At 45.7% G+C, this 14141-nt stretch overlaps 1 protein-coding gene and 1 pseudogene across 1 annotated transcript in view; one reads left to right on the top strand and one right to left on the bottom strand.

Annotated features, from left to right (window-relative positions):
- LOC142566228 (growth hormone secretagogue receptor type 1-like) overlaps window positions 1-14141 on the top strand; it is a 214779-nt gene that overhangs the window by 16700 nt on the left and 183938 nt on the right. The window lies entirely within an intron of this gene.
- The window catches only part of LOC142566188 (uncharacterized), an 88561-nt pseudogene that overhangs the window by 2714 nt on the left and 71706 nt on the right, over window positions 1-14141 (bottom strand).

The raw sequence follows: 14141 nt of genomic DNA, 5'->3' as shown, positions 1-14141 counted from the left end.
ATAATTTGTCGTAATTCGTGTGCATTGTTGCTGAATAGAACAATGTCATCGGCAAACCGAAGGTTGCTGAGATATTCGCCTTCGATCTTTACTCCTAAGCCTTCCCAGTTTAATAGCTTGAAAACTTCTTCCAAGCACGCAGTGAATTGCATTGGAGAGATTGCGTCTCCCTGTCTGACCCCTTTCTTTATAGCTATCTTCCTGCTTTTCTTGTGTAGAATTAACATAGCTGTAGAACCCCTGTAAATATTCTCCAAGGCATTTACATAAACGTTCTGTACTCCTTGATTACGTAATGTCTCTATGACTGGTGGTATCTCTGCTGAATCAAATGCCTTATCGTAATCTATGACAGCCATCGAGAGGCTTATTGTACTCTGCGGATTTCTCGATGACCTGATTGATGATATGGATGTGATCCATTGTAGAGCATCCCTTCCTGAAGCCTGCCTGTTCCCTTGGTTGATTAAAGTCCAGTGTTGCCCTTATTCTATTGAGGATTATTTTGACAAATATTTTATATAATACTGGGAGTAAGGTAATGGGCCTATAGTTTTTCAGTTCTTTAATGACTCCCTTTTTGTGGATTAGTATAATGTTTGCATTCTTCCAGTTTTCTGGGACCCTTGCAGTCGATAGACGCTTCGTATAATGAGCCGCCAGTTTTTCAAGCATTATGTCTCCATCTTTGATTAAATCGACTGTTATTGCATCTTCTCCTGCCGCTCTTCCTCGTTTAGTGTCTTACAAGGCCCTTCCAACCTCATCGCTAGTTATAGGAGCAGTTCCTATATACTGTTCATTACTGTTTCTAACTGAGGTATCCTGACTCCTCTGGGTATTGTGCAAGTCAGTATAGAATTCTTCCGCTGCCTTTACTATATGTTCGGGATGGCTGATGATATTATAGTGCTTATCTTTCAGTACAAACATTTCGGTTTGTCCTATGCCAAGTTCCTTTCTCACCGATTTGAGGCTGCATCCATTTTTTACGGCTTCCCCACTCTTTCTCACATTATAGTTTCGAATATCCCTTATTTTCGCGTTGTTGATCAGTTTTGACAGTTCCGTGAATTATGTCCTATCTCTTTAGTAAGGCACTTTCATTTTTTGTCGTTTCTTCATTGGGTCCCAGTTTTCTAGGGAGGCCTTGCCTACTGGTTGCCGCGGTGCCTTGCCTCCCACTTCACTTGCTGCCTCTGAAGCCACCCTAGTTACGGTTTCATTCATTAGCTCTATGCCATCATTATTTTTCTGTTCTAAGGCTGCATATTTGTTTGCAAGTACCAGCCTGAATTTGTCGGGTTTTACCGTTACTGCCTTTAGGTTGACCTGTTTCTTCTTGACCAATGTAGCTCTTTCTCTCTTCAAATTGAGGTGAGTCTTAGCTCTCATTTACCTATGATCACTGCACTTTACCCTACCCATCACTTCTACATCCTGCATTATGCTGCGATCAGCGGAAAGTATGAAGGCAATCTCATTTCTTCTTTCACCATTAGGGCTTTTCCAGGTGCACTTTCTCTTGCTAGGTCTCCTGAAGGAGGTGTTCATTATTTGAAGCTTATTCCTTTCTGCGAATTCTGCCAGCATCTCTCCTCTAGCATTCCCAGAATCGACGCCGTAGATGCCGATTGCTTGTCCACCAGCCTGCTTTTCCCACACTTTTGCATTAAATTCGCCCATTTCTACTGTATATTGAGTTCGCACTTTTCTCATCGCTAATTCAACATCTTCATAAAACTGATCTACGTCCTCATCGTCGTGACTGGATGTTGGAGCGTAGGCTTGTACTAGCTTTAATGTATACCTCTTATTAACTTACGACTACATTTACGACTAGGATTACGACTACAGCTACCCTCTCATTCATGCTGTACAATTCGTCAATGTTACCCGCTATGTGCTGATGGATTATCAATCCTACCCCGTATAGGAGAGGACATGTCCGTTATTCAGCAATGTATAAGCCTCACCAGTTCTTCTAACCTCACTAAGGCCGATGATGTCCCCAAAAATGTCTGTCTGTCTGAAATGTCTGATATCCCACAAAATGTCAAAAAATGAAATGGCTAAGCTAGCCTCACTCCAGAGGGTTCGAGTGTTGAACGTTGCAAGGGTGAGTTTCCATTGGCGGCCTGCCCGGATCCAGAGATTCTTAGCACCCTCTGCTTCGTTAGAGGTCTGACCGCCGCCTTGGTCAGGTGCTCCGCAGCTGCTGGGGACTGAGGGCCATTGGGTAATTGAGTTAGCCATTTGGGAGGGGGTTGCCGAATACTGCACCAGGGAGGCCAATTCCTGATCTGGTGAGGGAGGGTCTTCTTGAAGCTTTGTGGGCCTTCCTAATTTGGTTGTACCTGGATTGGTATAGCTCCACTCGCTCTCGGCATCTTTTGCCGGCGACAGGCGTCACTCCAAGCTTGCAGAAGTTGTGCACTGCAGGAGGTAAATTTCAAGGTCACCATCACAAAAGCTAAATAAATATTAATGGTGTTTTTCTCCACTTTCAATTCAATAAAGTTATCATTTCTTTAATTCAATTAGTAGGTACAAGTGATTTCCCCGATGTTGTCCATGGTGTCCTTGTTTGTTGGCTTCTCATGATATGAATAATAAAATCGGGCCCCATGGTTAACGCCCTTTCTTCTCGTTCATTAGATAACGTGCGTCTCGAATCCGGCAACATTGATGCCTTCAGGTAGCACGTGTGGGTTTATTGACCAGTGGCCTTCACCAAAGAGATGATGTACTCATGGTGCTTGTGGCAGAAAGGTTGTTCCACATCCGCCGCCAAGTTTTGTGAGTGGTGGCGCTGGCTAACAGTCCCAGGGTTAGCTCTAGTAGGAACAGATGAATATGACGGAAAATGGACGGGAAAAGGGCACCGGCAGTAGCTCAATTGGTAGAGCATCGCACGCGTAATGCGTTGACGTGGTATCTTTCCCCACCTGCGGCAAGTGTTTTCCATCCACTTTCACTTCCATAAATTTATTTCTTTCATTCAATTAGTAAGCTTCAGCCTCAACTGCAATTTCAGTTTCATCATCATCATCATCATCAGCCTAGTTACGCCCACTGCAGGGCAAAGGCCTCTCCCATACTTCTCCAACTACCCCGGTCATGTACTAATTGTGGCCATGTTGTCCCTGCAAAAATCTTAATTTCATCCGCCCACCTAACTTTCTGCCGCCCCCTGCTACGCTTCCCTTCCCTTGGAATCCAGTCCGTAACCCTTAATGACCATCGGTTATCTTCCCTCCTCATTACATGTCCTGCCCATGCCCATTTCTTTTTCTTGATTACAACTAAGATGTCGTTTACCCGCGTTTGTTGCCTCACCCAATCTGCTCTTTTCTTATCCCTTAACGTTACACCCATCATTCTTCTTTCCATAGCTCGTTGCGTCGTCCTCAATTTCAGCAGAACCCTTTTCGTAAGCCTCCAGGTTTCTGCCCCATATGTGAGTACTGGTAACACACAGCTGTTATACACTTTCCTTTTGAGGGATAGTGGCAACCTGCTGTTCATGATTTGAGAATGCCTGCCAAACGCACCCCAGCCCATTCTTATTCTTCTGGTTATTTCAGTCTCATGATCCGGATCCGTGGTCACTACCTGCCCTAAGTAGATGTATTCCCTTACCACTTCCAGTGCTTCGCTACCTATCGTAAACTGCTGTTCTCTTCCGAGACTGTTAAACAATACTTTAGTTTTCTGCAAATTAATTTTCAGACCCACCCTTCTGCTTTGCCTCTCCAGGTCAGTGAGCATGCATTGCAATTGGTCTCCTGAGTTACTAAGCAAGGCAATATCATCAGCGAATCGCAAGTTGCTAAGGTATTCTCCATCAACTTTTATCCCCAATTCTTCCCACTCCAGGCCTCTGAATACCTCCTGTAAACATGCTGTGAATAGCATTGGAGATATCGTATCTCCCTGTCTGACGCCTTTCTTTATAGGGATTTTGTTACTTTCTTTGTGGAGGACTACGGTGGCTGTGGAGCCGCTATAGATATCTTCCAGTATGTTTACATATGGCTCATCTACACCCTGATTCCGTAATGCCTCCATGACTGCTGAGGTTTCGACTGAATCGAACGCTTTCTCGTAATCAATGAAAGCTATATATAAGGGTTGGTTATATTCTGCACATTTCTCTATCACTTGATTGACAGTGTGAATATGGTCTATTGTTGAGTAGCCTTTACGGAATCCTGCCTGGTCCTTTGGTTGACAGAAGTCTAAGGTGTTCCTGATTCTATTTGCGATTACCTTAGTAAATACTTTGTAGGCAACGGACAGTAAGCTGATCGGTCTATAATTTTTCAAGTCTTTGGCGTCCCCTTTCTTATGGATTAGGATTATGTTAGCGTTCTTCCAAGATTCCGGTACGCTCGAGGTTATGAGGCATTGCGTATACAGGGTGGCCAGTTTCTCTAGAACAATCTGACCACCATCCTTCAACAAATCTGCTGTTACCTGATCCTCCCCAGCCGCCTTCCCCCTTTGCATAGCTCCTAAGGCTTTCTTTACTTCGTCTGGCGTTACCTGTGGGATTTCGAATTCCTCTAGGCTATTCTCTCTTCCACTATCGTCGTGGGTACCACTGGTACTGTATAAATCTCTATAGAACTCCTCAGCCACTTGAACTATCTCATCCATATTGGTAACGATATTGCCGGCTTTGTCTCTTAACGCACACGTCTGATTCTTGCCTATTCCTAGTTTCTTCTTCACTGTTTTTAGGCTTCCTCGGTTCCTGAGAGCCTGTTCAATTCTATCCATATTATAGTTTCTGATGTCCGCTGTCTTACGCTTGTTGATTAACTTAGAAAGTTCTGCCAGTTCTATTCTAGCTGTAGGGTTAGAGGCTTTCATACATTGGCGTTTCTTGATCAGATCTTTCGTCTCCTGCGATAGCTTACTGGTTTCCTGTATAACGGCGTTACCACCCACTTCTATTGCGCACTCCTTAATGATGCCCATGAGATTGTCGTGCATTGCTGCAACACTAAGGTCCTCTTCCTGAGTTAAAGCCGAGTACCTGTTCTGTAGCTTGATCCGGAATTCCTCTAGTTTCCCTCTTACCGCTAACTCATTGATTGGCTTCTTGTGTACCAGTTTCTTCCGTTCCCTCCTCAAGTCTAGGCTAATTCGAGTTCTTACCATTCTATGGTCACTGCAGCGTACCTTGCCGAGCACGTCTACATCTTGTATGATGCCAGGGTTCGCGCAGAGTATGAAGTCGATTTCATTTCTAGTCTCACCATTCGGGCTCCTCCACGTCCACTTTCGACTAACCCGCTTGCGGAAAAAGGTGTTCATTATCCGCATATTATTCTGTTCTGCAAACTCTACTAATAATTCTCCTCTGCTATTCCTAGAGCCTATGCCATATTCCCCCACTGACTTGTCTCCAGCCTGCTTCTTGCCTACCCTGGCATTGAAGTCGCCCATTTATTATTCTTTAAATACAATGAATTAGTAAGAGACCATATACAGACGAGGGTCCCAAAATCAAAGACTGCAATGGGACCCTCGGTTATTAATAACAAAGGAAAGATGTACTAAAGACGAGCTAGCTAACTAAAAGAAACAACACAATCGTGAAAATACAACATAGAAAAATAAAAATAACGAAAACAAATGGTCTGTATTAAAGCCTATAGTGCATATACAATACATATTAATGGCAAATATAGTGCAATGAATGACGTAAACTTACTTATACATATAGAATAGCTTAAGGGCATGACGAAGTGTATGAAAGGATGAAGATTTAATGCTCATAGGTAAAGCATACCACAGTTTTACAACAGCAAATAATGATTTCATTTTTGCATTGTTAGAAAGAACCATAGGTAGTAGAAAATTGGAGTTACGTGCAAACCTGGTATTATTGTTATTGGTGAAGTGCCTGCAATAAAAGAAAGTACCAGTGATTTTCCCGGTGTTGCCCATAGTGTCTTTGTTTGTTGGCTTGTTATGATATGAATAATAAAATCGGGTACCTCGGTTCACCCCCTTTCTTCGAGTTGATTACACACGCTAAAGACAGTGGCAGCCTTTGGGGTGTATATTTGCCACACAACAATAATCGTCATCTGTCTTGCCCGCATTTCGTTTCTTTAGCGCTGCGAACCCGGCACTTCCAAGTCACCAACGGCATGCATGTTGTCAGCATGACAGAGCATTCTCGATAGGAAAGTAACGAGTGCAGTGTTTTCAAGAAAGGAGATGCGGGTAAGACAGATGACGTTTATTGTTGTGTGGCAAATATACACCCCAAAGGGTGTAAACTTTTTTAGAGTGCATAGCGTGCATCTCGAATCCGGCAGCATTGATGCCTTCAGGTAGTACGTGTGGGCGTATTGACCAGTTGCCTTCGCAGAAAATATCACGTACTCGTGACGGCTGTGGCAGAAAGGATGTTCCGCATCTGCCACAGAGGTTTGTGAGTGGTGGCGCTGGTGAACACTACCAGGGTTTGTTGTAGTTTTAACACGTCATATATGCCATAGAAAGTGGAGGGGAAAACGGTGGTAGCTCAAATGGTAAAACATCGGACGCGTAATGCGAGGACGTGGGATAGTCCACCACTTGCGGCAAGTTTTTCATCCACTTTCAATTCCATAACTTCATCATTTCTGTAGTTCAATAAGCAGAAGTGATTTCCCTGGTGTTCTACTTGGTATCTTTGTTGGCTTCTGATGATATATATATATATATATATATATATATATATATATATATATATATATATATATATATATATATATATATATATATATATATATATATATAAGAACATCACATTTCGTTCCCCAGGACCCAAGCACGTATACTATACGACGTTGGTATTTGTGTTCTGATTCACTCAAGGTACACACACAAAAAAAATCTGCTGAATTGGTACAAAAATGCAAAGCGTTATTAGCGAATTATGCAAATGAGACATATGTTATGATATCAAAGCAAAATGTGAATAAACTTTATTGTATTTCATACTAGGGCAGTCAAAGCGCAAACCTCATTTGCAAAGTATGACAGCAGTTAACAGTAGTTTGCAATGGATGACAGCAATTCAAGGGATCACGGTATATTTTACTGCGGTATGATATACAGGGCGTACATTTTTAAATGTAAAAGAAAAGAAAAGCTGTCTGTGGCAGATTGCACTATTCAAATCGATGAGGTAGTGTACTCGAAGAGGTGGACATTACTAGCACAAAAATTGAAATCGGTAATCGAATAATTAACAAAAATTCTCTATTTAAGTTTTTAACTAATCGCGTTATGGAACATATTGCACTTTGCCAATTCTAGCGGATCGGGCTCCAAGGCATATCCACTTCAAGATAATTGTGTGGGTGACACCGTTTATGAGATATGCACAGTCAAACTTGCCTAAAAATGCACTGTCGTGCCACTTACTTTCCTAACGAAAAGTCGTTTTATGCATTGAAGCACAATTGTAACTGAATGCCAATGCATTTGTCCGCAAAGTTCCGGAATTAATATCTCAAAACTGCTGTGATTCTGACGATTTGTTCTATGTAGACTAGCTCTGTTATGATCCACGGCTGCCGCGCAGACAACCAGGTGGAAAAAAGCAGAGAATAACGTGCGCCAAGCTGCGCGGGGACCGCTCGAAACGCGCCTAGCAACCAGATTCATCTCGTTCTGCAATTAACACCTCTTGTGTAACATTTGGTGGAGGTGCGGGGAAACACCCACGACCTACAACGGAGCCATCAGCACAAGAACTACGCCGAAACAGTCGCCTCGTCGGACTTTCGCCGTCGTGCTCAATCAAGGCCACAAAGCAAAATACCCTCACCAGGAGTGTCTTGGCGAGCCCAGTCCCTATCCAGCGCTACCGAGAGCCACGCACGTTCTCGGCAAAGGCAGAGGAAGATGTGGATAAGCCAGTACAATAACTGGAACGCTGCCAGTCAGCTTAGGAACGTTATTTTCTTCTTGGCCGGCATGGTGATAGTGTGGTATGACAACCACGCGGACATGCTAACTACACGGACACGCTTCGTTGAGGAGATCAAGAACAGATTAGCCCAGAGAGCTCAGGTACCCGGCGACACTTGCACTACCTATATTGAAGAAATTTTGAAGCTGTTCCGAACCGTCAACCCTCAAGTGACAGAGGAAGATAAAGTGGAGGACGTCGTAAAAGGAATAGCGGAAGATGTGTAAAACTTCTTCATTGGTAAAGAGAACTTGAATACTGTATCACAACTGATACGGCACTGCTGTACTTTCGAGGCGCTGAAGACTCGCCAAATTACACGAAAGTTTGGACGGCTGGCGAAGGTAACGACCGTAGCAAGTGTTGACATGAGTCCTCCGAAGCCAGACTTTTCTTCCGCCATTCGCCAGATAGTCCGCGAGGAGCTCCAGCGGCATGACGAACAGGCACGTTATGCGGCGCCACGTTGCAGTTCCTCCGTTTTCCGAGACACTCTTTGGGAACCCTCTTCGGCTACTTGGAACCACTCGGTGAACGTCGCGGATCTTAACGGCTCCAGAGTCGAACCGCATTACGGTACGATCGAACCACCACGCAATGATTCGCCCCTTCAACGTTTTGATCCACGCCCACGCAACTTTCGTCCACGAAGACTAGCCGCTACCTACGACTTTCAAGGGGAAGAGCCTTGTCACCCTCAACCGATGTCTTCGGCAGAATACTTCAATCCGCATTCTGAAGTTCGCCCTTCGGCAGTGTGTTACTTCTGTGGGATGCCTGGCCATATAGCTAGGTACTGTAGCCGACGCCGACCATCGAACTACGGACCGTCAGCGCCGACTCTGCTGTCTATCGGTCGTACACTGTGCACTCAATGGCCACGAGACTCCACTTCAGGAAGCCACGTCCGAGAGGACCGATGCGCCGCCCAGGAGACCTACTTTGGAGAAGAAAGAACCCGGAACCGCTACCGCTCCCCTGCCTCCGACCGTACTCTGACGCCACTACCAGCCTTCCTAGGCTACTAATCACCCTCCCCTCGGCCGCGATTCGCGTCACCGTTGCCTCGGCGCCGTTTCGTGTCGCCCCCGCCGGGAAACTAGCCAGCGTGGCCGATGAAGGTGAGGTCGCTGGAAAATGTGCGCCGCCGACTCAACTGCCTCCAACTATTTTCATGCTGAAGAATAATGTTCATGCACTGATTGATGGGGTCTCTACAATGGCTGTAGTCGACACGGGAGCAACTGTCTCGGTCATGAGTGTGGAGTTTAAAGGCCTTCTGGGGCGCAAGGTTATGTTTCGTTGGGACTAGTGCACAAGTTTCCGTGGAGTCAGTGGTGAATCATTATACCCGGTTGGTGTGTATAACGTGGATGTGTCTTTGGGTGGGAAAGTATTTAATGCAGTGTTTACTGTTCTTCCTCGATTTTCGCATGACGTGATTCTGGTGATTGACTTTTTGCAATTGTGTGGTGCGAATGTTGACTGCCGGACGGGAGAACTCAGTGTCGACACCAGTGTTTCGCCTGTGCTCTTTGAAGGTGCAGCTTCCCCGGAGAGTGTATTGTGCGTGTATGATGATACAGTTGTGCCCGTCTTATCCGCGATGCGTGTTACCGTCGCCTCTTCATCTCCGACCCCTATCTCGTACGATGCTGCGGTAGAACCTGTACATCGGAACTGCTTCAAGAAAAACATGTTAGTTCCGCACTGCGTGGTCTCAGTGACCAATGGATTTGCGGGGCTGTGGGCGCTAAACTGTTCCACTGAAGCGGCAGTGCTACCTCAAGGCCTAAAGATTGCCACGTTTCAGGAAGACTCGCCCCTGTCGGTGGCAGTACTTACAGAGCCACCCGATGGAGGAGCAACCATTGTCTCGAGCCCCGGGAGCTCGAAGATACTTTCCATGATTGATAAATCACACTTTGATCACGAGCGTCGAGTGTTGATGGCCCTACGAAACACACCTCGGTATTAGACTTTGCGCAGCACGACTGCCCGCCATCGATTCCTGCATCCAGAACTCGTCACCGCATCAACACAGGAGCCGCCCAGCCAATCCGCCCCAAACCCTATCGTGTGTCCCCGTCAGAACGCAAGATAATCAGCGATGAAGTCCAAGAAATGCTATGGAAAGGCGTCATTCGAGAATCATCTAGTCCTTGGGCAGCCTCCGCGATATTGGTGAAGAAAGACCGTACGTGGTGATTCTGCGTTGGTTATCGTCACCTAAACGCCGTTACTAAAAAAAATGTATATCCGTTCCGACGAATTGACGACACCATCGACTGTCTCTTCGCGGCATCTTACTTTTCCTCTGTTGATTTACGGTCAGGTTACTGGCAAATTCCTATACACAAGGACGACAGAGAAACGACAGCATTTGTTTGCGCCCGACGAATTATTTGAGTTTAACGTGATGCCTTTCGGGTTGTGTAACGCACCCGCAACGTTCGAAAGGTTCGTGGATACGATATTACGCGGCTTAAAATGGGAAGTTTGCATGTGCTACTTAGACGACGTTGTGATCTTTGGGCGAACGTTTAGTGAGCACAACAAACGTTTAGACTTGGTCTTGAATTGCTTGGAGAAAGCGGGTCTTGTGCTCAATTAAAAAATGCCGTTTTGAGGAGCGACAAACTCTTGTGCTAGGACATCTCGTCGCTAAAGAAGGCAGCCGACCAGATCCGCAAAAGACTGCGGCTGTAGAAGCATTTAAGATACCCAACTCTGTCAAGCAGTTACGAAGTTTTTTGGGCTTGTGCTCCTACTTTCGCCGATTCATTCCCCAGTTTGCTGTCATGGCACATCCGCTTACACGCCTTCTCCAAAAAGGCGTTCCGCTTGAGTGGACTGCAGATTGCGACTCATCGTTTCGCCAGCTGAAGTTCCTGTTGACGTCTTAACCAATTCTTCGCCAGTTTGATCCTTTATCACCAACTGAGATTCACACCGATGCCAGTGGTGTAAGCATCGGTACTGAGCTAGTTGAGTATGTTGGCGACAGCGAGCACGTGATCTCGTACGCGAGCCGATCCTTGAGCCGCTCTGAGCGCAACTACACAGTCACCGAACAAGAGTGTCTGGCGCTCATCTTCGCAGTGCAACGGTTTCCTTCGTATCTCTACGGGCACCCATTCACTGTGATAACATATCATCATTCGCTATGCTGGCTTGTGAATCTGCGGGATCCCTCAGGACGACTAGCGCGCTGGGCCCTCGGTCTACAGGAATACGATCTCGTTATTTGTTACAAAATTGGCCGGCGACATGCTGACGCTGATTGTCTCTCTCGGATGCCACTTCAAACAACTGAATGTGATGCGAACAACTTTGATGAATACATCGCTTTTGTGTCCCCAGAATTTCCGGATATGGGTACCGTCATATCCGAGCAGCACAAGGACGAAAGCTTGCAGCCGCTCTTCGCTGCAGCACAGGAGTCACCTGCAGGCAGTCGCTTTCGCCCACGTGATGGTGGCGCGCTGTATAAGAAGAGCTATTCGACCCCCGGTGCCCGCTACCTTTTAGTTGTCCCCAAGAACTTTCGTAACCAAGTATTATTCCCCATGCACGGTGACCCAACTTCCGGTAATCTTGGTTCCACACGTACGCTCTACCAGGCTCAAGAACGTTTTTACTTGCCTAAGATGCGGAATGATATCGAACGGTACGTCGCCAGCTCCTCTCAATGCCAGCTATACAAGCATCCACCGCAAGCGCCACACGGCATGCTTCAACCAGTTCCCCCTTCTAGCATCCCCTTTGAGCAAGTTGGTATAGCTCTTCTGGGCCCTTTCACGCGATCCTCCAAGGGCAATCCTTAGGTTATCGTTTGCGTACATCACCTTACCCGCTATTGTGAGACCGCCGCGTTGCCATCGGCCACAGCTACAGAAGTTTCTATCTTCTTGCTGGCTCACGTTATACTCCGACATGGACCTCCTCGCATCGTAACCAGTGATCGTGGGCGGCAGTTTACCACGGACTTTGTTGAAGAAAGCCTTCGTCTGTGTTCATGTAGGTTCCGCCATTCTACGTCCTACCATCTACAAACTAATGGTCTGGTCGAGCGCACAAACAGAACGCTTGTTAACATGCTGTCCATGTACGTCGATTCAGCACACAAGAATTGGGACAGTATCTTGCCTTTCATTAACTATGCCTTCCATACCGCGAGACACGAGACTTCTGGTTACTACCATTTTTCCTTCTTTATGCTCGGCCGCCGCGCTACACCCTCGACACCGTATTTCCCTACTTTGCTTATGACAACGAATCAATTGAGATCCCCTGTCGAGCAGAAGCGCGACGTTTCGCTAGGCTACGCACCCTGGCATCGCAGGACCGGTCCAAGATAGGCTATGACGGGCGTCACTGCCACGTTTACTTCGATCCTGGTGACTTTGCGTGGCTTTTGACGCCGTTGCGGAAGCGTGGCTTGTGCCAGAAGTTTCTCGCCCTCTACGTCGGCCCCTACGTTATTCTGGAGCGCCTCAGCGACGTGAACTATCGCAGTGCGCGTCTCACGAGCAGTGGACGACGCTACGCCAAAGTTAAAGTGACACACGTCGCGCGTCTGAGGCGTTACAATCCACGAGATGACTGACTCGCCCGACTGGCTTCGTCTGCCAGCGGGGAAATCTCACGAGCTCTGTTGTGATCCACGGCTACCGCGCAGGCAACCACATGGAAGAAAGAACGACGTGAGCCTAACTGCCTCGGGACCGCTCGAAACGCACCTATCAACCAGATTCATCTGGTTCTGCATTAAACACCTCGTGTGTAACAATAATATTTATGTTCAACATAAAAAATCCACTCATGATTTTTCGCCATGAACAGCCTCTCTTTGTCGACGCAGTGGTGGAGAAACTCTGCGTGTTCTAGGTTGTGGCCAGGATACACTAAACAGGGCGTGAGCACAACCCTCTTGTCCTTCAATGAAAACAAAGAAAGCTTACTGATCATGTAGTTGTAGACAAGCTTACCACATCCCAGCATTATTCGAATAACCTGTACAATCGAAGCAAGGTTGTCGTCGCAAGATAGAAAAAAATTCTGCTCACATTCAGTGCATGAGCAGTGCATGAGAAATAACTGCTGAGTCTAAGTAGGACCTAAGTTCACACAGAAAAAGAAACAATGGATTTTTATATAGCTGCCAAATTGTTTCCAAGTTTGAAGTCGGCGAGGAATTTACGGATTGTTTAGAAAAGGTTCCATTTTTAAAAATCCGAATAAACTGACGTCCTCGGGCACAAATAGTGACGACATAGCTGTTTGACCCTTCACATTTAAAGAAATCATCTTCAGAGTTTCAACAACAAGAAGGTTTGTAAAAAAATGTCAATTTGTATTACCTTGCATGATCAGAGACAGGCAAAGCAATTGTGCATGATAATTATGTTGTTTCTTTTGCTAGAAAAAACCCTCGAACAGCCCCAACCAAACAATTTTTACCTTTGATTCAACTATAATTTTACGTTTGTTTTCTAAACCTCACATAGGCCAACATATCTTTTTTATACACTCAATGTGACTCATTCAAGTATTTAAGCACGGGAATGATATCGTAAAGCCAATAGTAGAGGTTTTTAAGTGCTGGAGTAGCTTTTTATATATTTTTATTCAAGAATACTGTCAACCCTCTTGCGAGGGTTCTTACATAGAGGGTTATGAAGAAATATAAAACAAAAAAAAATCATCTGCAATAATCACAAACACAGAATACATCGGAATCAATCGGCGCACTTGCACAGATCCATAGTTTGAATTGAGACAGATAAGTATGTTCCACAACACACATTGGTACCTTGTTCCACATTTCTATTACGTTGGGAAAGAAGGAGTACATGTACGTATCTGGGTGAGCGGTGTAAGCTTGGATAGATCGATTATGGTTAGTTCTGGAGCTCCGTTTGCCAGGTGCCAGTATTTACGTTTCCTTCCTAATATTTATTTGGCCTTGCAGTATTTGGAATAACAGTTTCAATCGATTTTTTTGTGGACGGATTTCTAGCAGCTGCAGTTTAGAAAAACGGAGCATTTCTGTGACTGAATCTATCCTTCGATATCGGGAGCATATAAATTGCACCGCGTACCGCTGAATTTTCTATAGTCGTTTCTTCAAATAGCTTTGGTGAGGGCTCCACAC

This window comes from Dermacentor variabilis, unplaced genomic scaffold (assembly GCF_050947875.1).
Source record: "Dermacentor variabilis isolate Ectoservices unplaced genomic scaffold, ASM5094787v1 scaffold_12, whole genome shotgun sequence".
NCBI lineage: Eukaryota > Metazoa > Arthropoda > Arachnida > Ixodida > Ixodidae > Dermacentor > Dermacentor variabilis.
This window is presented reverse-complemented; position numbering and strand designations above follow the sequence as displayed.